This window comes from Phacochoerus africanus, chromosome 14 (assembly GCF_016906955.1).
Source record: "Phacochoerus africanus isolate WHEZ1 chromosome 14, ROS_Pafr_v1, whole genome shotgun sequence".
NCBI lineage: Eukaryota > Metazoa > Chordata > Mammalia > Artiodactyla > Suidae > Phacochoerus > Phacochoerus africanus.
In genome coordinates, this window is record NC_062557.1 from 29,892,718 (window position 1) to 29,915,973 (window position 23,256).

Below are 23,256 nucleotides of genomic sequence, written 5' to 3' on the forward strand. Positions count from 1 at the left end.
CTGCAAGTGCAGTTAAGGAATAAAATGGAGAGAAACTTGAAGAGGAAATAGATTTAAAGTATCATCTTCTCTTAATATTAATGAGGGTTGTATTTTCATGAAAGCTTGTAGTATTTATTTACAGGTCTTTAAGGCTTGGAAGGTAAAGACTCAGCTAGAAAGTTTGAAAACTTATTGAAATCTGGACTTCTCTAGAAGCAAGCTTTTTCCCAATAGAATATATATTTAAGATTTGGTTAACTACTTATTTAGTCTAGGTCACTATTCTGACTGGAGAGAGTGTGACAACAATTACTTATGAGATTAAGGAAGTATAGAAACCTTCAATATAACTATGCCTGTCTAAGTAGGAGGCAAGTGGAAACTCAGAATAGAAGACCAATGCTTAAAAACAGTATTAAAATGGGAATATGCCTTTAAATCTTACTATGGCAGATTCTCATTTCTTGAGAAAAAACTACCCAAAGAAAGATTTGAAATTCATTGAGGTGTAAGTGAACACATAAATAAATACAACCAAGATGAATAAAATGACTCTCTTCATTATATTGTAAGCTCAAAAGCAAGCAACATGCCCCCCTTTTCATGTATTATCCAGCTTTCCTTGAGACCATCAACAGTTTTCTTCCCTGATGAACCCATTATTTGTGATACATCACCTGTAACAGGAAAGATCAGGTTTATCAATCTACATCATGATTTAGAGCAATAATCCAAGAGTTTAAGTTCAAAATACTTACATTCTGTTGGCTATCAGTTATTTGGCAATCTATTATTTCTGCAAAATAATTTATAATACAGGGTTGTGATGACATAAGAGAGAGTACTTTAAAAAATATAGGTTGATATGGAATTCCCACTGTGGCTTAGTAGGTTAAGAACCCTACTAATGTCCATGAGGATGCATGGTATGATACCTGCCCTTGGTCAGATGGGTTAAGGATCCAGCATTGCAGTAAGCTGCAGTGTAGGTCACAGATGCCTCTCGGATCTGGTGCTGCTGTGGCTATGGCATAGACAAGTTCCCTAGCCTGGGAACTTCCATATGCTATAGGTACAGCCCTAAAAAGAAAAGAAAAAAATATATACATATATGTTTTGTTATGAATAGTCTAATACATACTCAAATAACTTAGCTAGCCCTTTGCTAGTATGGATAACATTACAGTTATTGTATAATAGGTTAAATTAGAGCACAGGATACATCATTTATCAAATTTTATTCTGGTCCCAAAAGAGATGCATATGTCCATGAAAATATATAGCACAGAATTTAATTTTTCTTTTTTTTTTATCTTTTAAGGGTCACACCTACAGCATATGGAAGTTCCCAGACTAGTAGTCAAATTGGAGTTACAGCTTCTGGCCTATGCCACAGCCACAGCAATCCAGGATCCAAGCTGTGTCTGCAACCTACACTGCAGCTCATAGCAACTTTGGATCCTTAATCCTCTAAGAGAGGCCAGGGATTGAACCTGCATCCTCATGGATGCTAGTAAGATTCATTTCCACTGAGCCACGATGGACAATCCTGGCACAAATTTACTTATTGCTAAAAAGCCTGGTTATAATTAATACATAAAATTTAATCTGGTTTTCAGATTAAAAGCTTTAATTGCTAGTCTTCCAATGTAAGCTTTAGAACAAGGTAATTCATCCCTGAAAACCAAATGGTGCATTATGATAGTTGGCAGTTGATTCACTTTGCTGTGTAATTATCTACCCTGTCCCTAGACTTTGAAAGACAACCCACTGTTTTAGGACGAATTATCCCAGATGCAGACCTTGAGCCAATGATTTAAATTCTAGAGATTTATAAATGCTCCTATAAGGAGGATAAGGTTGGTAAGACAGGGGCAAAGAAGGATATAAAAAAAAGGACATTCCAAGGAAGTTTGCAATTTCAGAGGAAGTTTCAGCCTCAGCTTGATCACACAGGGAACTATATCCCAAAATGTGTGTCCCTGAAGGGAAGAGAACACCAAGCTGTCCCTGGCTCCTGACTGCTGTGCTGGGGTGTGGGTAGTAGACTGACTTTGTTTCAAGAGAAGGAGAATCAAGAGAATGGTCACATCCCATGTATCAGGTGAATCCCTGGGACAGGCTGCCAAGTAAGGAAAGATTTTCAAGAATAAGAAAAAGTGGGTTTATTTAAGGGAATATATGCTTTCCAAAAGCAGAAACTACACCTTCTTGAAGGGTATGAGAATGGCCTCAGAGTATGAGGCTGGTTAGTTTTTTTTTTTTTTTTTCAGCTGGGTGATTTCATATGACAGGAGGGAGTGAGAGGAATATTCTAATATTGTAATATTTCTAATATGGGTGGGTGCGGATTCTCAGGAATTGGGCCATCATTACTTTTTGGCCTTTTACGGTCATCCTTGGAACTATCATCACATGAGAGGGAGTGACTTTTAGTATATAATGAAGGTATAAAGAGCTAATGACCAACTAGGACATCCTTGATGCCATCTTGGTTTTACCCAGTTCCAGGTAGTTTTTGTGGTATCTGTTTTTCTGAATGGTTTTACCCCTTCCTCATTCTTTTAAAGATTGTGCCCTGCCCCCTTCCTTCCTGTCTCAATTCTGTGGGAGGCAGCTTCACTTGGCAGAGGAATCCTCTCTTTCACAGTCTATTATCTGCCTCACTGTGTCAAAGATCATTTGGTTATAAGTAACAGATAACACCTCAAACTTGTTTAAGCAAAAAATTTATTAAACTAATACAGGATTGTGTCATGGAAAACTAAATAGGCATTATAGCCTGGTCATACTAAGGACTGAACATGGAAACTAGAAAGCCAAAAAACACAAAGAAAACATTTATCTTGTCGCTTTCCCCAATGTGTCTTCTCAATCTGAAGAAACCCACTTCTTGCTGCTCATCAGCTATTTGGACCTCCAAAGGACTAACTAGTCTCCTTCCCAAGTCCTCATATACTGTCACTTCCATGGAAATGCTGCCTGGGTCTCTTAAGTCATGTCCTGAAAGAGGAAATCTGCTTGGGTCAGGTAGCATTCTCTGCTCCCATAAGCTTTGGCAGGAAGGAGAGAGCCAGTGTAACAAAACAAGACTTGAAGAATAACCCACACATTTACCTGCTCAGGGTGGCAGTTCTCAGAGAACCAACATTTAGAAGAGTGTGTAGAAATGCTTTGCTTATATTTAATTAATTAATTAATTAATTAATTAATTTGGCAGGGGGCACTCCCACAGCATATGGAGATTCCCAGGCTAGGGGTCTAATTGGAGCTACAGCTGCTGGTCTATGCTATAGCCACAGCAATGCAAGATCCGAGTCATGTCTGTAACCTACACCACAGCTCACAGCAAAGCTGGATCATTAACCCACTGAGTGAAGCCAGGGATTGCACCTGCCACCTCATAGTTCCTAGTCAGATTCCTTTCTGCTGCACCATGAAGGGAATTCCCCTTAACTGTATTTATTTTACAGACTTGGAGGAGGGAAAAAAAAGAATATAATGAGGTCTATTTACTGATGTTTTGACTATCCCCTATTAATCCCCTAATATCAATAAAATGTGGAAGTACAGAAATGCATAAACTATCATCCTTGACAGTTGCCTTAATAGTAAGATTATTCTTAAGTAATTCAGCTTTATACATAGTTAGTAGCATTGTAAATTGGTATAATCTCTTAGAAAATAATTTGACAATAAGCATAAGAGCTATAAAAATGTTCATGTCCATTGACCCAGTAATTTCACTTAGGAGAAACTATCATAAAGTGTTCAAAATATGGGGAAAAAATTTTATGCACCATATATTTATTGCAGAAGTATTTACAGAGAAAATAAAATAATCTGAATATTCTTCAAAAGGGAATAATTTAATAAATTACTGAGATATTTATGATTCATTAAAGTTCTGGTTATTAAGATCATGAAACAGCATCAAAAATGTTTATGTACTTATTGGTGAAATAGCAGAATGTAATACTGGAAGGGAACACAGCTAAGAACAAGGGTAAAAATGCACAGGGAAAAAAGTATTACCCAAAGACACTAATTATGGTTGACTCAAAGTAACAAAATTATATGTTTTCCCTCTATTTCCCAAATTGCTTGCAATGGGTTTATATTACTTTATAAAATAAAACAAAGCTTAAAAATTGCTAAAATACTGTCATCACCTTCTACATCAGGTAGAGTTTGCACTTCTTTGGAGCTGTTTCTCAACACTCTTCAGTGTCCTACCAGCTCTCTTGAAACCTATTACTTTTTGAAATGATTTTATGAGTTAAAGGTTGTGTCTCTAAGTACTTGGAAACTACTGAGAGGAAAATAGAAAAGCCAGCTTAAGTAACTCTTGTAGAAAACCTTTATAAGGGTCTGGAGAAGTGGCTGTTTAAAAAATATATATATTTACTGGAAGAGGAGTGGACCTTAGAAATATCTGAAGCTGTTAGTTATAAAGCACCAATAAGATAGAAGCATCTATAGCACTCAGTATATATCTTATTAAGCATCCAGGAAACCTACACAAGGAATAGTGATTAACAAATGATCAAGTAACCATAGGCATTGTAGGTTTATTTTTTTTCTCCAAGCGAAAATTAGCTTCATTCTCCTGCCTGTTCGTGGGAGGCTGGAGTATAATACCATATACTCAGGATAAGCAGATAGTTGGTTTTCTTATTGAAATTGTTTTGAGAACATGTCTCTACAGCGTGAAAGGAGAATTAACTTATTATGACATCATCATGGGTTGCAAGTTGTAATGCAATATTTCCAAATTATGTTCTGAAGAACACCAGTTCCAAGAGATGCTCCTTTAATGAAAGAAGTTTGAGATTGAAATACATATTTTGTACATGGCCTCTTTAGCAACCAGTATATTCCTAAAAAAAGCCAAAAGTAAAGATAGCTATTTTATCAGCATTTCCTAAACTTAGCTGCTAATGGTATCTCTCTTCCTGCCATGTAATGACTACTGTCATTTAGTAGAAGTGTCTGAAAAAACAACCTGGCAAGTGCCATGTGATACTGACAGATTTCATAGACTACTAGACCTAGGTTCAAATCCAATTTTTTATTACATACTTGCTGCAGGAATCTAAGTCACTTGAGCTGTCTTATTCTACCCAAGATCTTTAAATGGTTTTGGCCCACCTAACATATAGTCAGAAACATGCAATAATCTGTTAGGGACAAAAATCTCTTACATCTGGTAATTTCTGAGATTTTTGCACTCACTGACTCCTATGGAAGATACTAGTTTTAACCTAGCATTTGCTCCTCTTGGTCCAGATCCATTTTTGTTTTTTTTGTTTGTTTGCTTGTTTTTTTTTTTTTTGTCTTTTTGTCTTTTTGCCATTTCTTGGGCCACTCCCATGACATATAGAAGTTCCCAAGCTAGGGGTCGAATCGGAGTTGTAGCCACAGGCCTACACCAGAGTCACAGCAAAGCAGGATCTGAGCCACATCTGCAACCTACACCACAGCTCATGGCAATTCTGAATCCTTACCCACTGAGCAAGGCCAGGGATCCCCTGCAACCTCATGGTTCCTAGTCAGATTTATTAACACTGAGCCATGACGGGAACTCCTCCAGATCCTAATACTTAATCTCTTCCTCCTTTGTCTTTATTACTGATTTTGATACACATTTCCAGGTCTGTTTAAGACCTGGGCTTAAACAGTTTGGGCCCAGGGCTGTACCACTGAACAACAGTGCAACAGCTAGAACCAGCAAAAGAAGGACCCTTCCTCCTGAAATTACCTCTAGAGCCCACTACTGAGCAAGCTTAACGCTCAGCTCATTGCAGAGCAAGAATATTACAGGAATCCAATTCATTATCACAGAATAGGTATTGAAGGGCAAACTTGTTTTCTTTTGTTTTTTTTTTTTGTTTTTTGTGTTCTTTTTGGCTTTTTAGGGCTGCACCGAAGGCATATGGAGGTTCCCAGGCTAGGGGTCCAATTGGAGCTATAGCTGCTAGCCTACACCACAGCAACAGCAACATTAAATCTGAGCAGTGTCTGCAACCTACACCACAACTCACATTAATGCTGGATCCTTAGCCCACTGAGCGAGACCAGGGATCCAACCCACAACCACATGGTTCCTAGTCCAATTCTTTTCTGCTGTGTCATGAGGGGAACTACTTGAAGGGCAAATTTGGAGCTTAGAAGTAATAATTAATAACTGGCATAGCAGTGGCATCTTGCTCATTGTGGTTTTAGTTTGCATTTCTTTAATGAGTAATGATGTTTGAATAACTTTTGTCATCTGTATATCTTCTTTGGTTAAGTGTCATTGAAATTTTTGTGTCCTACAAATTGACCTGTCCTCTTATTATTTAGTAGCAATAATTCCTTATACTTTCTTTTATTGATATATTGCAAAATACTGTGCTTTGCATTTTAATTCTCTTAACTGTATCTTTTGAAGAAAAAAGAATTTGGCCACATCTGTGGCATGTATAAGTTCCCTATGCCACAGCAGTGACAATGTCATATCTTTGACACTGAGCCACCAGGGAATTCCAAGAACTTTTTTTTGATGAATTTCAATTTATTTATTTTCTTATTTGTGACAGGTTACAAGTAAGAAACTCTTTGTCAAACTCAAAGTCACAATTGCTTTTTTTATGTTGTCCTCCAGAAACTTTACAATTTTAACACATGTAAGTCGATGAACTATTGAAAGTTAATATTTGTATATGTCATGAGGTATGGTCAAAGTTTATAGTTTGCGAAAAAGACAGTGAGGATAATTCCAAGATGAAAGTGAAAACAGGTCCTGGGATGATAGCTACACAGAAGCTAATCTATCTGGTTTGGAACAAGGATATGCAGGGCTCCAGGAGTGATATTTTGGAAAATGAAGTAATAGAATATCTGATGTATTTGACTATGTTGAAATAAATTTTGCATTTTTGGCAAAGAATTTAAGAGAATTAATGATAATCCATAAAAATCTAAGCAACAAAAAGTAATTGTTTACTCTAGGAAAAACAAAAAGATTTACAGAGAGAACTATTTATGTAAAAACTGTAAAGTATCTTGGCAAACTATTGATTAAATCATAATTGATCAAGTCATAATTGATTAAATCATATTGATTAAATCATAATTGATTAAATCATAATTGATTATATCATGATTGATTAAATCATAATCATAATTGATTAACTCATGATTGATTAAATCATGATTGATTGAATCATGATTGCTTGATTGAATCAAGATTGATTCAATCAAGATTCATGATTGCTTGAATCATGATTCATGACTGCTTGAATCATGACTGATTAAATCATGACTGACTAAATCATGACTGATGATTAAATCATGACTGCTTAAATCATGACTGATGATTAAATCATGACTGCAGATTAAATCATGACTGATGATTAAATCATGACTGATTAAATTATGACTGATTAAATCATGACTGCTTAAATCATGACTGATTAAATCATGACTGATGATTAAATCATGACTGCTTAAATCATGACTGATGATTAAATCATGACTGATTAAATCATGACTGATTAAATCATGACTGATGATTAAATCATGACTGATTAAATCATGACTGATTAAATCATGACTGATTAAATCATGACTGATGATTAAATCATGACTGATTAAATCATGACTGATTAAATCATGATCATAATTGATTAAATCATAAGTGATTAAATCATGATTTAATCAAAGTGTCATAGAATGATATTGGAGAAATGGAGGAAAGGAAATGCTGATGTATGTGCAAGAGTATGCAGTGTTTGTATGTAAGCACAAAACCCTAATGGAAGCCTGGCAAGAGATACTGTCTACTATTGAAAAAAATCAAGGAATGATAATATGAATGTATTATCTACAAAATATAGACAGAAAATAGCCAAAAAAAAATTAAAAGAAGAAAGTGGCTGGTAGGCAATGGGCAGAAATTGGGGCTTGCAAAGGGTGAGGCAGCAAAGTGCCATTTTTTAATGTCTATCTGAACTCTTAAATCTTGTATATGGATAAATTTAATACAGGAAAAAATTAAAGAAACTTATGAAGAAATATAAATAATGTGTAAACAGCAACTTCTTCTCTATTAGAAACTTTCAACGAATTACCTAATACAGGGTAATAAGGGAGATTCTTTACCTTTTTCTATAAAGGGAAGAAAATATAAATAGACAAAATACAGACAAAATAATAACCTGCTAATAACAAAAGTGATTAGTACACAAAAGACTTGGTTTCTTTCTTTCTTTTTTTTTTTTTGTCTTTTTCTAGGGCCTCACCTTCAGCATATGGAGATTCCCAGACTAGAGGTCTCATTGGAGCTGTTGCCTCTGGCCTACACACAGATGAAGCAATGCCAGATCCAAGCTGTGTCTGTGACCTACACCACAGCACATGGCAACGCCAGATTCTTAACCCACTAAGCAAGGCCAGGGGTTGAACCCTCAACCTGACAGTTCCTAGTCAGATTCGTTAACCAGTGCACCCACAACTGAAACCCAAGACTTAGTTTCTTAAACCCAGGTTCTAACATCCTAACTTTGTGTGGACTCTGCATGAAAGCACAGCTAAGATTGTGAGCTTTATTCTTTGTGCTCATGCATGATAAATCTTAATAACTTTCAGTACTCAGAAGATCATTGGAATATCAATTATTATCTTGCTATAACTTGGTGAAAATATTGGTCAAAGAGGAAATTTAATATATAAAATAGTTTCTGGTTATTAATAATGATAAGGAACTTTTTACTCCTATAATTTTAGATTTTCCCCAATCTGAAAATATATAATGATAACTTCTGGTAAAATTAGAAGTATTTAGCCCTAATATCAAAGGAAACATTATACTTTTTTTTTGTCTTTTTTGTCTTTTTTGTTGTTGTTGTTGTTGCTATTTCTTGGGCCGATGCCGCGGCATATGAAGGTTCCCAGGCTAGGGGTGGAATCGGAGCTGTAGCCACCAGCCTACACCAGAGCCACAGCAACGCGGGATCCGAGCCGCGTCTGCAACCTACACCACAGCTCACAGCAACGCCGGATCGTTAACCCACTGAGCAAGGGCAGGGACCGAACCCGCAACCTCATGGTTCCTAGTCGGATTCATTAACCACTGCGCCACGACGGGAACTCCAACATTATACTTTGTAGAGGATTAATTATATGTGAACAAAGCTTTATTTTTTTAGAAAAGTCAATTTCTTTAAAACAGTTAATAAGATATTTGAATTTGAAAAGCTAGATAGTCTCACTGAAATGTATAACATCAAAGTACTGAACAGATTAGAAGGTACAGATTCCTTCTATCAGCATTCAAGCTATTGAAACTCAGTAACCAAGGGATTCTTAGGAAAAAATAAAATTTCAGCATTTTCACACATGCAAATCATTTCTGAAACTTTATAATGTCGATGCTAAAATGAATTTATATATTTTTGAATCTTAAAATATTGAAACGATTCTACTAAAAATAAATTAGTATATTTGACATTTTTAAAGCTTCTTACATCTTGCATTTTCTGAAAAAGAGGAGACATTATTAAAATGGTTAAAAACTGGTATTCAGAATCAACTTAGTCACTTTGCTCTGACGAATAGATATACACAAGTCAGGTGGGAAAAATTCTGAAGTACTACAAAGTCAGTCCTCATGGGGAAGTGAATGTTACAGAGCATCCAGGCTTGTTCTCAGGTCCCGGCTATCTAGTTAGTCACTAATAACAGGCATCCAGTTCTCCTTACCCTAAAACTCCACCATTAAAACGATTGAGGTATTTTCAACCTACTTCTATGTGCCAGCCACTAATGACTAATTGGTTGAGATATTCTAATTGGTATAGCCAGTTTTCATGCAGAACTAGATCAAACGTGGCACCAGACCAATTTATATGCTGTTGGCCAGACACCAGAAGAAAGCCATTACAGGTGGCCTTTGTGTCAGGCTCTTGGATGTAGTCACTTTGGGTCAAGGTCAAGCCTGGTGACCTATGGGCAGAGAAGGAAGAAGACAATATGGAAGCCACTACGGATTTCTCAAAGAGGAGCATTTAGGCATCTCTTACCCTGTCAAGTAACAAAATTCTGCATCATTCAAAATTCAGTTCTAATGCAAACAATTTTTTATGATTTTTTTATTGTGATATTGGCTTTTTAAAAAATTTTATTGGAGTACAGTTACCTACAATGTTGTGTTAGTTTCAGGTGTACACCAAAGTGAATCAATTATACATATGATATTTTCTTGATCCCTATTAAAAATTCATGAATGTGCCTATTATATTTTATGACTTTTATTTATTATGAACTTCAGTGTTGTTTGTTATGGTTTATTACTTCTGTTGTAAGTAATGTAGTAATATGCTCCAAAGGAAAGACCTCTAGAGACCTTGAGACTTTCTCCCAAGCCTTCATCAAATTATCTCAATTTGCTTCCTGAATATCTTTTATCTGTCCTCTTTTCTTTATATCTGCTGAGAATATGTTAATCCAAGTTATTGTCATATCTTATTTTAATGTCTTCTAACATGCCATTTACCTCTAAAATCCATTATCTCACCCGTAAAGGAAAAACTTACTTTTTTCCTTCCTATATAGGGAAAAACCTAGTTCTTTGCTACCACGTTTCCCTCCTTACTCATAAAGCACATCATTTACTTCAGGTTACCAAATGTGTGTTACACTAAGTAATTCTCTGTGACACCAGCAGGGTATTCTAAAATTTAACTGAATTCTGTTTACCTGGAGATAGTGACCAGTCCCACATATTAAACGCCAGTTCCACAAGATTGCTCCCACCCCACTTTAAATACCAATCATAAGTTGGACTGTCCAATTTGGCTACAGATCAGAGGTTCCAATGATTCCCTGCTCAAGTTTGATTAATATGTTAGAGTGGCTCACAGAGCTCAGGGAAACACTTACTTACATTTACCACTTAATCAAAGGATACGTAAAGAATACAAGTGAGCAGCTAGGTGAAGTGATAAAGAGAGCAAGGTCTGGGAGGGTCCCAACACAGGAGCTTCTATGACCATAGAGTTGTGCTGTGTCACCCTCCCAGTGTAGATGTATTCAACAGGGTGGAAGCTCTCCAAACTCTCTACCATTGGGATTTTATGGTGGCTTCCTCACACAAGCATGATCAATAACTAACTCCATTTCTAGCCCTTCTCTCTTCTCTTGAGAATGAGATTTGGAGCAGAAAATTCCAAGTTTCTAATCATGGTTTAGTCTTCCCTGTGACCAGCCCCCATCCAGTACCCCACTCAGGAAAAAAGATGCTCCTAGTGCTTTCATCACTTAGGAGTTTACAAGGTTTAGTAGCCCTATGTTTGTCACAAGGTCAAAGACAAAACACCAGAACAAGAGATCCCATTCATGTTCTTTTCACTTAGGGAATTACAAGGGTTTTAGAAGCTCTCTACCAGGAACCTAAGGCAGAAGCCAATATACAGTTGACTCTTGAACAATGCTAGGGTTAGGGTTTTCCCTGCAGTTGAAAATCCCCTTGTAACTTTATAGTCAGTCCTCGATATATGTGGTTCCATATCCACAAATTCAATCGACCTTAGCTTGAGTAGTACTTCGGTATGCATTTATTGAAAAAAATTCTGCATTTAAATGGATCCATGTGGCTCAAAACTGTGTGGCTGAAGAACCAACTGTATTCTATTATCTCACTCTCACCTTTAGACCAGAATGGTCATTTTAATATGCATATCTGATTTTATACAATCCTTTCTTAAAGTATTTTAATTACACAAAGGTACACTTCTTTACTATCTCATTCAGGATTCAGTAGATACAGGTTTTTATTTCTCCATTGTATCTCCCACCACAATCTTCTTAATGATAGTCTGGCTACAGTAACTTTTTTAATCTCTTATTCTTCCTGCTCCCTTTTGCAATAGGACCTTGCACTTGCTGCTCCTACCTGGAATGCTGTTCACAAAATAAATCACTCTCATCCATAATGCACTTCCATGAGCATTTCCCCTCTAGGCCAAGACCCAGATGTGGAACCTATCAGTTTCATTAACATTGCCCTATCCAGAATTTGGACCTAGTTCCATGGCCATGGCTACCAGCAAAGAATAGGAGGAAATGTATTCTTTCCCTGGGCAGCCATGTGCCAGATTAAAGTTCTATTACTATAGAAAGAAAATGAAGAATGAATATTGAGGAGATAGAAAGTTTCTACACACCTGATTTCAAATGCTTTAAGCTAAAACAGGAGAGTGAAAGAAAAGATGAGGTGAGGAATTTAAGAAGCATATATAGTACAAATAAAAGTTATTTTAAAATTTTAAATAGTAATATACATATATTTGTCAGCAGCAACACAAGACAACAAAACAATAGGCTCACATTATGCTGGTGAATGAAAGGATTCTAAGACTTCTGATTTCCAAATTATCCACTGCTGTGGCACCCAAAACCCAAAGTGGTGGTGAATATGCAAAACATATGGTTATATAATGGCATCACCAAGGTGAAAGTTCAGATTGTCTCACTCTTTTTGCTTTCCACTTTGCCTTAACAAATAGTCAGGAGCATTAATTTCTCCCTCTCATCTCCTGAATATGACATAACGATTACAAATGTGGTGGATGCTGTGGCTATACATCTTCATCAAACATATCATCATTGTCATCCAATAAATAGTTAATTAGTGCCTAGTATGGGCCAGACTGTACACTATGAACTCTGAATATAACAGCAATCAAAGACAAATACAAATCTTTTATGACTTGGAGCTTATTTTCCAATGAAGAGAGACAAAAAGTGGAAACGATAAGAAATGTGTCATGAAAATGACATGATAAACAGTGTTGAGGGAGTTCCCATCATTGCTCAGCAGTAGCAAAGCCAACTAGTATCCATGAGGATGTAGCTTCAATCCTTGGCCTCACTCAGTGGGTTAATGGATCCAGCATTGCAGTGAGCTGTGGTGTAGATAGCAGATGCATTGCTATGGCTGGCAGCTGCAGTTCCAATTCAACCCCTAGCCTAGAAACTTCCAAATGCTGTGGGTACAGCCCTAAAAAGACTCCCTCCACCTCCCCCCCAAAAAAAACCCAAAACAGCATTAAGAAAAATAAGGCGGACAAATGGATAGAGCCTTCTCAGGAGGAAGGTTGCAATTTTAAATAAAGTGGTCTTGGAAGACTTCATTGAGGGGATATGCGAGTGAAAAGACCTGCAGGAAGCATGGGAGGGGGAGAAGGATCCAAGAGAGAAAAAACAAATGCATATGCCCTGGTCTTGTTGAGGAAGAGTGGGGAGGTCTACGTGGCCATAGCAGTGAGTGGGGGGGGGCTATGATTTCAGAGATGGTAGAGGGGGACAGAAGTCATGGAGGCCAGAGCGTAAGTGGTCTCCCAGGCATTGTCAAGACTTTGACTGTGGGGAGCCAAGAAAATGCAGGGACTCAAAAAAAGGACCTTTCCTGATGTCAGAAAAACCTGAAGGCAGGTTCTTAACCAAGAAAGGGAGCTCACCTGAATGGTACAAGCCGAAGGTGGGCCTCTGATCAGGATAAAAGCCTGCCTGCACGATACAGGCCTCAGTTTACACAGCCCTCACTTTGATGTTGATGGGGAAGAATTGGGGCTTTCCTGGGAAAACAATTTCCATGTTTGCACTGGAGAACATGGATTGTTTCTCTGGTGACTTAGTCTTTCCTGCTGTTTTATTTGTTATTCAGTTTTTCTCAGCCTTTCCTGATTATTTACTTATTATTCTTATTTCCCATTCTTATTGTCCTATGGTGATTTGTGACAACAAAACTACAGCAATAGTATAATAAAAATTTCATCCTGAAGGACTTTTCCCCTATTTAAATCCAACTTAGTTAAAACAGTGTTTATCTATTAACTAGTTATATAGAAAACTTTAGAGTTAGGATTTTAATGAGGTCCATAGAATTTAGCCATATCTTATCCAAAAAACCTAGCTGTGAGTTTTGTCTTTGATTTTAAAAGATTTTTAGTGATAGCTAGTTTAATTAAGTTGGTTTATATTTACTCACACTGTCTCCCTGCCATAACGCTTTGAAGATAAACACCAGTCTACAAACAAAGTTTGTAAATGCTAAATTCTTGTGTTTTATGGACTCTTCAAAGTACGCACTAAGCTTAGTTAAGATAGAGATCTTAAAACAGGATGCATATCTGCCCTACCATGTAATAGTTAACCAATGTACTTTTAACACTGTAATGTAATCTATAGTGAAAAACTGTCTATATATTCAACCACTGTTGCCAATAAAGTTTGAGCAGTCCAGTGCCCTGAAAGAAGGGACAAAGAGGCTGTCTCTGTAATTGTACATTCGTCGACGCCACGTCCCTCTCTGATCGGGAAAAAGCGTATGCTCCCTGGCCGCCGGAGCTGGCCTCCGGCATTTGACCTTTCCTCTGTTTGAGATGAGGCACTAGCCCCCTTAGAAGCTTTTGAGCAAAGGAGTAACATCATATGACTTTTATTTTAACAGATTAATAATACAAAGTTACCTCGATTTGCTGAGTACTCTGTTCTTGGCACAATAATAAGTGCTTTATATACATCATTTAATTCTTACAAGCCCTGTAAAATAGCTTTTATTATCCCCATTTTTACAAATGAAGAAAATGAGTCTCACAAAGGTTGAATATATGTCCCTAATAACAAATGGTATTCCTAGGTGCAGATCTCAGGTATATCTGCTGGCAAAATCTTCATTGTTATTCACATAGTTTTATTCTATCACTACTGTGACAGTTCATTTTAAAGGTTTATGTGTTCTTGTCTCACCATAAAATTGTTTCCCATTATATTCTGTCCACTGATATCATAAATAGATGTGATAAAGAGGTATTTTATGGTGTCATTATGAAGAGTAGTATTACTTATGATAGCAAATATTACTCATTAGCATTTGATGAAAGCAAGCTCTCTGCCATGGTTCTGCAAATCTAAACTGTGTCATAAATAACAAGCCCCTAAAATTGGAGTAGAATTTCTGAAGATATTTCCTTTTTAATCCCAGTAATAAGGCATTTAAATTTACAACTCATTTGCATAGTTATATGAACTTCTTTCAAGTTTCTTCCCTTCATTTCTTCCAAATCTCCCCTTCCTGAAAGCCTTCGTCCATATATGTCAGCTTTCCCAATTTCCATTCCTCACTATTCCCATGGCCACTACAGCAGTTCCCATATACAGGAAGGGTAATCATTGTGGAGGTTTCCACGTTCTTCACCACCATCACCTCTCTCTAAGCTGCAGATCAACCACTAACTTGTGTGGGGCCCAGAACATGAGTATAAGTGGAGACTTCATATTGACTATTTAGAGGTTGTAAATCAAGCAAACAAGCTATTAAATATGTTCTATACAACTACATTGACAACAGTAATAATGTATTTATCTTTAGTTCTTTAAAATTTATTTTCTGAAGTCCTATTTTGTACTTTTAAGTTTGACTTCAAACTATTCACAATGTTAGATAAAAATAGTGAAAAGTGAAATAGAATTGTATTTAAAGGGTAAAATTTAATATATGCTATTAAAATATAATAAATGTAAAAAATAACATTTTTCATATACGTCTAAAAAGTTATTTTATCTAGTCAATGTATTAAATTAAAAGACAAAATATAAATCATATAGAGACATACTTTTTATATTAATTTTATTCTAAAACAAATTAATAAATATTAATACATTAAAGTATGTAATTAGGCTATTTTTTTAAATTTATCAACTCACACATATTTTTAAACCAAAACCATTCACAATTCTATCATTCATTGTTCATCCAGTTGCAAATAAATATACAGACAATGCTCACTTGCAGATTCTGTGTTTACAGATAGGCCTACTTGCAAACATTTATTTGAAACCTCAAAATCAACATTATTTTTTGCAGCTGTTCCTGGACACCCACATTTCACAGAATAGTGAAAATTCAAGATACCTGAGGTACAAAATATCAGCTTACATAAAGCAAAGCTCTTATAAAACTACTATTCTTTGGCTATTTAGTGTTAACTTTTTCTTTGGGTGTGTGTGGTTTTATTTTTATTTTGTTATATTTATTTTTATTACCCAATGATTTTTATCACATTTATAGTTGTACAATGATCATAGCAACCAATTTTATAGCATTTCCATTCCAAACCTCCACCCCAACCTGTCTTTGGAAATCATAAGTTTTTCAAAGTCTACGAGCCAGTATCTGTTTTGAAGATAAGTTCACTCTGTCCTTTTTTCAGATTTCACATGTAAGTATGATTTTGGTGTCTCATTGTCTGTCTGACTTCATTTAGAATAATAATATCTAGGATCATCCATGTTCCTGCAATCGCCATTATTTCTTTCCTTTTAATGGCTGAGTAATGTTCCATTGTGTATATGTACTACATCGTCTTTTTTTTCTTTTTTTTTTGTCTTTTTGCCATTTTCTTGGGGCCACTCCCAAGGCATATGGAGGTTCCCAGGCTAGGGGTCGAATTGGAGCTATAGCTGCCAGCCTGTTGCGAGACATGTTTTTATAATATTCTCTTAGCCTCTTTGCTAAAAACTCCATCTTGTCCTTCCTTACTTTGTCCCGTCTTACTGCTTGAGAAACAGTCACGGTGATGGTAAATGACAAAGCTTAAGAACAAAGACCTGAAGGAATGGGTTATTCGTGGGGTCAGCTGAATGAGGACATAACACATTGGTCTAGGCATGCCAGACCTGTGCAGATTGGCATGCCATTTGCACAAGCATGATATGTCCTCTAAAGAATAAGATAAAGAGGACCCTCATGGCCAAGTGGTTTATGAGTGGTCATTAGCAGAACATGTATTAGCAAAGGGAACCAAGATGCAAACCTAGGCACACAGGGTTGCCGCAAATAGGCATGCCATTTGTGGAAGCACAGTGAGGATTCTCTGAAATGCTTGCATAGATAGCTAATTCAAATGCTAATGATTAGTAAATGCCTAAAGTTTAGAGTAAAAGTTTAACCATCTACCAGCTAAGTGACTTTTGAAATAATAAAAGAACTTATAAAATGATTAAAAAAACCTATATCATGCACCTACAACCCCCTTTTCACTTGAAGTAATCCTCAAGAGCACAATAAAAGCAATGCGTGTTTCTTGAGGCAGGGCTCTTGGTCCCTGAGACCTTGAGTCCCCTGGTTCCCACTTTTACTTAAGATAAATGTCTCTGTGTCTTGTTTCATGTTAACTTTTTTTCTTAAGTTCCATAGCACCCATTATTCAGCCCCATCCTGCTGAGGTGGTCTCGGCACCGGCCTACACCAGGGCCACAGCAACGCAGGATCTGAGCCACATCTGCAACCTATACCACAGCTCCCAGCAACGCCGGATCCTTAGTCACTGAGCAAGGCCAGGGATTGAACCTGCAACCTCATGTTTCCTAGTCAGATTTGTTAGCCACTGAGCCACAATAGGAACTCCATGTACTACATCTTCTTTATCCACTCTTCTGTTAATGGGCATTTTGCTTCGTTCCATGTCTTAGCTATTGTCTATAGTACTACAGTGGACATTGGAGAACATGTGTCTTTTCAAGTCATGGATTTCTCTGGATAGAGGCCCAGGAGTGGGATTGCTGCATCAAATGGTAATTCTACTTCTAGTTTTCTGAGGAATCTCCATACAGGTTTCCACAGTGGTTGCAACTATTTACATTCCCACCAACAATGTAATAGAGTTGCCTTTCTCCACATCCTCCCCAGCACTTACTGTTTGTAGATTTTTTGATGATGGCTATTCTGGCCAGTGTAATATTGTACCTCATAGTAGTTTTGATTTGCAATTCTCTAATAATTAGTGATGTTGAACATCTTTTCATGTGTTTTTTGGCCGTCTGTTTGGAGAATTGTCTGTTTACAACTTCTGCCGATTTTTTGATGGGGTTGTTTGTTTTTTCAGTATTGAGCTGCAGGCAGTGTTCACAAATTTTGGAGATTAATCCCTTGTCAGTCACTTCATTTGCAAAGATTTTCCTCCCATTCTGTGGGTTGTCTTTTTGTTTTGTTTAGGGTTTCCCTTGCTGTGCAGAAACTTTTAAGTTTAATTAAATCCAATTTGTTTACTTTTGTTTCTATTGTCATAAATGCAGGAGATGGACCTGAGAAGATATTTCTGTGGTTTATGTAGGAGAGGGTGTTTAGCGTGTTTTTTGCTAAGAGTTTTATAGTATCTGGTCTTATATTTAGGTCTTTAATCCATTTGAGTTTATTTTTGTGTATCATGTTAGGAAGAGTGCTAATTTGATTATTTTACATGGGGCTGTCCAGTTTTCAGAGCACTACTTATTGAAAGGGATATCTTTTCTCCATTTTACATTCTTGCCTCCTTTGTCATAGATTAGTTGACTGTAGGTGTGTGGGTTTAATTCTGGGATTTCTATCCTGTTCCACTGATCTATATTTCTGTTTTTGTGAAAGTGCCATATGGTTTTGATGACTGTAGCTTTATAGTAGTGTCTGAAGCCAGGCAGCCTGATTCCTCCAGCTCCATTTTCTTTTTCAAGATGACTTTGGCTATTCTGGGTCTTTGCACTTCCTAACTTGAAAATATTTTGCTCTAGTTCTGTGAAAAGTGTCCTTGTTAATTTGTTAGGGATTAAATTGAATCGGTAGATTGCCTTGTGTAGTATATTCATTTTGACAATATTGATTCTTCCAATCCAAGAGCATACTATGTCTTTACATCTGTGTCATCTTTGATTTCTTTCACCAGTATCTTAGAGTTTTCAGAATACAGGTCTTTTGTCTCTATAGGTAGGTTTATTCCTGAATATTATTATGTTTGATGCAATGGTAGATTAGGATTGGTTCCCTAATTTCTATTTCTGATTTTTCCTTGTTAGTGTTTAGTAATGCTGTTAATATCTGTGTATTAATTTTTTATCCTGTGACTTTGCTGAATTCATTGATGAGCTCTAACAGTTTTTTGATAGCATCTTTAGGATTTTCTAGGTATAGTGTCACATCATCTGCAAATAGTGATAGTTTTACTTCTTCCTTTTGAATTTAGGTTCCTTTTATTTCCTTGTCTTCTCTGATTGACATGGCCAGGACTTCCAAACATGTGATACATGTTCCTGATCTCTGCAGGAAATCTTTCAACTTTTCACAATTCAGAATGATATTAGCTCTGGTTTTGTCATATATGACCTTTATTATGTTGAGGTAGGTTCCCTCCCTCTATGCCCACTTTCTGAAGGGTTTTTATTAAAAATGGATGTTGGATTTGTCAAAGGCTTTTTCTGCATCTATTGAGAGGATCATATGTTTTTTATTCTTCAGTTTGTTAATGGGGCGTATCCCACTGATTGATTTGCAGATATTGAAGAATCCTTGCATGCCTGGATTAAATCCCACTTGATTATGATGTACATCCTTTTACTGTGTTGTTGGATTTGTATGCCAGTATTTTGTTGAGGTTGTTTGCACCTGTGTTCATCAGTGATATTGGCCTGTAATTTTCCTTTTTCATGGTATATTTGTCTGGTTTTGGTATCAGGGTGAAGATGGCCTCATAGAATGAGTTTTAGAATTTTGCTTCCTTGCAGATTTTTGGAATAGTTTCAGAGGGATAGATGTTAGCTCTTCTATAAATGTTTGATTGATTTCACCTGTGAAGCCATCTAGTCCTGGACTTTTGTTTGTTGGCAGTTTTTTAATCAGAGTATCAATTTCAGTACTTGTGATTTGTATATTCATCTTTTCTATTTCATCTTAATTTAGTCTTGGAAGATTGTACTTTTCTCAGAATTTGTCCATTTCTACCAGGTTGTCCATTTTATTGGCATATAGTTGCATGTAGTAGTCTCTTAGGATCCTTTGCATTTTTGTGATGTCTGTTTAACTTCTCCTTTTTCTTTTTTGTTTTTATTGAGTTGAGTCCTCTCTCTTTTTTCTCTCGATAAGTCAAGTTAAGGGTTTATCAATTTTGTTGATCTTTTCAAAGAACCAGCTTTTAGTTTCATTGATGTTTTCTATGGTTTTCTTGGTTTCTATTTCATTGATTTCTGCTCTGGTCATTATGAATTCTTTCCTTCTGCAAAATTTATGTATTTTCTTCTCTCTAGCTACTTTAGATGCAAATTTGGGTTGTTTATTTGAGTTTTTTCTTGTTTCCTGAGGTAGCCTTGCATTGCTATGAACTTGCCTCTTAGACCAGCTTTTGCTTCATCCCATAGCTTTTGGAGTGTTGTATCTTTGTTGTTATTTGCTTCCAGCTATTTTTTAATTTCTTCTTTTTTCAGTGATCCATTTGCTGTTTTGTAGCATGTTGTTTAATCTCCACATTCTGTGTTTTTGCAGTTTCGTTCTTGCTGATTTCCAGTCTTATAGCATTGTGGTTGGAAAAGATGCTTGATATGATTTGAATTTTCTTAAATTTACCAAGGTTTGATATGTGGTACAGAATGTGATTCAATCCTAGAGAATTCTCTATGTGAACTTGAGAAGAATGTGTATTCTGCTGATTTTGGATAGGTCCAAATGTTAGGTCCATTTGGTCTAATGCTTCATTTAGGGCCTGTGTTTCCTTGTTGATTTTCTGTCTGGATTTTCTGTCCATTGCTGTAAGTGGGGTGTTAAAGTCCCCCACTATTATTGTGTTATTGTTGATTTCTCCTTTTAAGGTTGTTAGCAGTTGCCTTATATATTGTGATGATTCTATGTTGGGTGCATAGATATTTAAAATTGTTATATCTTCTTCTTGGATTGGTTGTTTGTTAGGTAGTGTCCTTCCTTGTCTCTTAAAATACTCTTCATTTTAAGGTATATTTTGTCTGATATGAGTATTGCTACTCCAGTTTTCTTTTGATCCCTGTTTGCATGAAATATTTTCTTCCATCCTCTCACTTTCAATTTGTATGTGTCTCTAGTGGTGAAGTGGGTCTCTTAAAGACAGTATATATATGGGTCTTGTTTTTGTTTCCATTAAGCCAGTCTATGTCTTTTGGTTGAAGCATTTAGTCCATTTACACTTAAGGTAATTATTTCCATTTTACTAACTGTTTTGGATTTGTATTTTTTACTCTGTTTTCTTTCCTTCTTCTCTTGTTTTCTCCTCTTGTGGTTTGATAACTATCTGTAGTGTTGTATTTGAGTTGATTTTTTTCTTATTTGTCTGTGTATCTATTGTAGAAATTTTTTTGCATTTATGGTGAAGTTTTGATGTAGGAGTCTCTCTATACATGATATTGTTTTAAATTATTGGTGTCTTAATTGCAAGTACATCTCCAGTGTCCTTCATTTTTATCCTCCCATTCTCACAATTTCTGATTTTGGTAGCATATTTGTGAATGGATCATTTCCTACCTTCACTGTGTATATGCCTTTACTGGTAAGCCTTATCATTTGTACTATTTTTGTATATAGTTGTGGCCTTTTCTTTTCTGCCTAAAGAAGTTCCTTTGGTATTTGTTATAAAGCTGGTTTAGTGTTGCTGAATTCTATTAGCTTTTGCTTGTCTCTAAGCTTTTGATTTCTCCTTCAAATCCGAATGAAAGACTTGCTGTATAGAATAATCTTGGTTTGAGGTATTTTCCTTTCATCATTTTAAGTATATCATGCCACTTCTGTTTGGCCTGCTGATTTTCTGCTGAAAAAAATCTGCCAGTAACCTTATGGGGTCCCCTTGTGTGTTATTTGTTTCTTTTCCCTAGCTGCTTTCAATATTTTCTCTTTGCTTTAATTTTGTTCAGTTTGATTAATATGTGTCTTTGGGTTTTCCTCCTTGGGTTTATTTTATGTGGTACTCATTGTGTTTCCTGAATTTGAGTGTGTGGTTCCTTTCCCAGGTCAGGGAAATTTTTGGCTACTATCTCTTTGAATATTTTTTCTGTCCTTTTCTCTCTCTCTTCATCTTCTGGAACTCCTATAATACGTATGTTAGTGTGTTTAATGTTGTCCTGGAATTCTCTTAGATGGTAATTTCTTTTCAATTTTTTTTTCTCTTTACTGTTCCACATAGTGATTTTTCACTAGTCTGTCCTCCATCTCACTTATTCGTTATTCTGCCTCCTGTATTCTCCTATCAGTTGCTTCTAATCACTTTTTTATTTCAGTTATTGTATTTTGCATTTCTGATTGCTTAAGCTTTAAATCTTGTATTTCATTGCTCAATGCTTGCTGCAATTGATCAATATTTGCCTCCAGTTTATTTCCAGTGTCTTCAAACATCTTCACTATTATCAGTCTAACAGCTTTTTCCTGGAGGCTGATAATTTCCTGATCACTTAGCTGTTTTTCTGGGATTTTTTTCTTGCTCCCTTATCTGTGTTATAGTCCTCTGCCTTTTCATTTTGTAAAGAGATTTAGTGTGGTCTCCTTTTTGCAGAAAATAGAGTTGTAGCCTCTCTTGCTTCTGATGTTTGCCTCCCTTGTGGGTAAAGTTGGCATGGGGGCTTGCTGTTGGATTCCTGATGGGAGGGACTGGTGCCTTCCCGCTGGTAGGTGGAGGTGATTCTTATCTCTCTGGTGGGTGGGGCTTTGTCTCTGGGTGAGAATAGATGTGGCTGTGTTCCTGGGGTGTCTTTAGGCAGCCTGTTTACTGATGGAAGGGGATGTGATCCCACCTGGATTATTGTTTGGCCTGGGACTTCTCGGTGCTGATGGGTCAGGCCAGATTTTCTCAAAATGGCCACATCTAGAGGAACACATGCTGATGAATGTTCCAGAGAACTTAGCTTCCAATGTCCTTCCCTCACAATGAGCAACAATAACCCCCTGTTTTCCTAGGAGATCCTGCAGGAACTACAGTTAGGTCAGACCCAAATACCTAAGGAGTCTCTGCTTTGCCTTGGCACACAATGTGTGCACTTTGGAGAAAGCCTGTGTGCACCTTTCAAGAATGGGTTCTCTGTTTCCCACAGTCCCATGGAACCCCTCCACACAAGCCCCACTGGCTTTCAATGACAGATGCTATGGGGGTTCTTTTCTCAATGTCAGATCCCAAGGCAAGGGGACCTGATGTGGGGCTCAGAAATCTCACTCCCATAGGTAAGCCTCTGTGATACAGTTACTTTCCAGTCTGTAGGCTGCCCACCCGATGTGTATAGGGTTACTTATTTCACTTAATGGCCCCTTATACCATCTTGATGTGGCTTTTCTTTGTCTTCTGGCATAGGATATCTTTTTTAAAGGTTGCAGTCCATTTGGTTGAAGGTTGTTCAGTGTTAGTTATAATTTTGTTGATTTTGTGAGAGTGAGCTCCAGTCCATTTAATCTGCCATCTTAATCTCATCTCCTTTTTT